Raw genomic sequence first — 3,599 nt, 5'->3', positions numbered from 1 at the left:
GTTATTATTATAGTATTAATTCATTTCATTTTGTAAGGACAATGTAAGGAGCTGAAATAAAAAGTCATCTGAAAAATAATTACTCCAGTAAAGTATAAATGACCTAAATTTCTACTTAAGTTAAGCTGCAAAGTATTTGTACTTTATTTTACACATCCGATTTTATTTCTCATCACATGATGAAAGGATGTGATTTTTTTTTTTTGCCTGTGTGTTTGTGTTCTCAGTTATCATTATCTCTTTAAAGACATTCCTGGAATAATCACCTATAGCTTCTCAGGATCTGCAGTCTTTATGGGGATCAACGCCCATTTTTTTTTTCTTTTACAGTGGAACGTAATTGACAGGTGATGGGTAAGGTTTAGGGCTAAGGTGTGAATTGTGTGTGGGGTGGAGTTTGTTAGGGTGGTGGAATGCACTAAGGGTGGTTTGAAACAATGTTAGGTTATAAACGGAAGTCGGTACAATGTGCTTGAGTTTATCTGTCTGTCTTTTAGCAAAATATTTTGATCTCATGGGCAGATCTAAATAAAAGTATTAACTGGATGTACGTCCAGAACTAATTATTTTTTGGAGTTGATCCAGTTCATGAATGTTGCCATAACACAAAAGTGATCATACCGAGGTTAGTTTTTACCAATTACCTAATCCTCAACACATGTGCTAACAGAGTGCAAAATCATTGAATAAAAATTTGGAACCAGATTTTATGAACCACAGAGAATATTCTAATGAAACTACCAGGAAATAATCATTTGACCAAAACTCTTTCCATCTCCTCTTATCATATGATGATGTCTGTTTTAAAACCCTGGCATGAAAAGCAACAGATTAGATGCATCTTTAAACATATGTATGTACAGTGTTTGCATATTGCTATGAGAAGACATTTTCAGAGGTGGTTTATTGGTGCAGAGTAGCAYTGTTGTCTCGGGTGAAAGATCCCGGCCTGGGTGGAGTTTGCATGTTCTTCACCTGTGGGCTTTTTCCAGGTCCTCCGGTTTCCTTTCACAGCGTGTGAATGGTTGTTTGTCTCGGTGTGTTCCTGTGATGGACTTGCAACCAGASCAGGGTGTACCTTGCCTCTTGCACAGGGACTGCTGGACATGAGCACCAAAAGCAGGCAAAGAAAATGGRTGGATCTTTGAGAAATATTCTCTCATTCTTTCCAAAAGTGTGTTAATTTACTTGCAAGTTCTTCTACTGCTTTTTTTTGCAATAGTTTTCCCCCCACCATTGCTGTAGAACTGTTCACTGATTAAACAAATAAACAAACAAACAAACAAACAAACAAACAAACAAACTACATTGCCTTCATGGCTCTCCAGTTCAGGGATTTTCCATTAGTTTAATATATTGCTTATGAAATTCTCAAAATTTTACTACAATGGTAAATATGGACTGAACTTACATAGTTAATTTTACCACATGTGAATACTGGCTCAAGTAACACACCATTAAATTTTGGTGATGTTCCGGATCACGATGTRGATACCRGCATTTTTTTTTCTTTTRACACTCTGAGATCGGCAAAGCTGGGATGCTTTCACAGGGCTTCTGTAAAAAACACTGACCTGGATTGGACAGCATGGACTTCTAAGTTTATAAAATTAATGTTAAAACCAGATTAAATGATGAATAATTATTGCCATAATGTGCACATTTTTACGCAGTTGGTGCGCATTTAGAGAACGTTTTGTGACCAGGAAGTGTGTGACTGCACCWAACGATTTTTTTCCCATTTCCACAAACACACCACTTTGTCGGAAGTGTTGTGTCTTGTCCTAAGACTGAAGTCGCATGTGTGATGTCATATCTGTGAGACAGCTGTCAGTCCTGACCTGAAATTGCCAAGGGACTGGTGTGTGATTTGGGAAAACGTGTTGGTCTGTCTGTGGACAGCATAACTCAAAAACGTGTGGACGGATTATCATGACATTTACACCACATGTTCAAACTAGCACACGTAACACACCAATAAATTTTGGTGATGTTTCGGATCACAATGTGGACACAGGATTATTTCTTTGAATTCAAGCGAATCAGCCAGAAGTTGCGTGCTCTCCTAGCCCCGCACAGAACTTCAGGAATGTGTTGCTACGTTACGGGAATAACTGAGAAGCCGTGGGCGCAACCGAGCCGAACCTGGTACCGGCCCACGAGCTGAACCACCAGTCCCCCGCCCGTCGTCTGCGCGTGGTGGTTCAGTTCAGCCTCTGAACCACCGGCCCTCTGACCTGCGTCTGGGCCGGTGGTTCAGTGCATGAACCGGCCCACAGGCTGGAGTGAACCACGGCGCGCAGACGACGGGCGTGGGACCGGTGGTTCAGCTCGTGGGCCGGTACCAGGTTCGGCTACTAATAGCTCAGAAGACGAATTTGAAAAGTCTTCCAGCTACATCTAACAGAGATGCGCAGTCAGAGAAAGAAAAAAATGTAAACATTCTTAGTGAATGCTGACAAGCTGACATCAATATTTGATAAAGAGAAGAAACAGCATGCTATGTGGGTTCCTAAACCTCCCACTAATGGCCACTGATCGCTCAGAAGGTGAGCAAATACAAGCTTTGAGGTTGGAGATCCCACACTGACAAGAGAGTTGTTACCCTCCAGGAGGCTCAGCAACCAGCTGGATTACCTGCATTTGTAACAAACCGAGGTGTTGCAACTTTCCTGATGCTGACACTAACTAAAATGTAATGAGTCACGCATGCCTGCTCGAGTCTGAACAGTGTCGCAGCTGCAGCTAACAATTGCCTTTCATTCACATGACTCAACAGTCTCCTCTGGACTTCAAGTCGTGACTGTAACTTACAAGTTGAAGTGGTTAAATCCACCACAAAGTAGGGCAAAAAAAGGCAGTGTTTTAAGTATTTTGACAAAATATCACTAAATGTGATTCTGAATAAGTGGACAGCATTTTTCAGATACAATGGCAGAGGATTATACACTGCCTGGCAAAAAAAAAGTCCCCACCAAAGAAAAAAAAAAGGTCATAAACCCACCAACATTTCACTGGACCGCCTTTAGCTTTGATTATGGCACACATTAGCTGTGACATTGTTTCAATGTGCTTCCCAGACCTGACTAACTGCAGCAACCTCAAATCATATCACTAGCCCCACAGGCTTGCACAGTAGGCACTAGTATGATGGGTACATCCTCGAAGATAATGGGTCCCCACTATYTTTCCAGTTTTTAATGTGTTGGACAGTTCTTAACCCAATTTTAGTAGTTTCCTTAGATGTCTTCTCTGCTTGATGCATGCCAATGATTTGACTCTTCACAAACAGACGGACATCTTTTCTGAACACAGGATGTCTTTCAACATGTTTGTTTAAGAAATGAGAAGCGACTCATTGCACCAGATGGGGTTAAATAACTTGTTGCCAGCTGAAACATAATTGTCCATGCAGTAATTATCCTATAGGAGGCTCGTACCCTATTTGCTTAATCCAGGTGGTGACTTTTTTTTTTGGTCAGGCAGTGTATTTATTTCAACTAGCACCTTGTTTTGCATTGAAGTGACAGCATGACGACTCGGTGGAAGAAGGTCTTGGGTTTGATCCCCGATTCGGACCAGGGTATTTTCATGTGGAG

The sequence above is a fragment of the Austrofundulus limnaeus genome, unplaced genomic scaffold (genome assembly GCF_001266775.1).
Source record: "Austrofundulus limnaeus strain Quisiro unplaced genomic scaffold, Austrofundulus_limnaeus-1.0 Scaffold130, whole genome shotgun sequence".
Taxonomy (NCBI): Eukaryota; Metazoa; Chordata; class Actinopteri; order Cyprinodontiformes; family Rivulidae; genus Austrofundulus; species Austrofundulus limnaeus.
The sequence above is the reverse complement of the archived record's forward strand: the minus strand, read 5'-3'. Positions refer to the sequence as shown.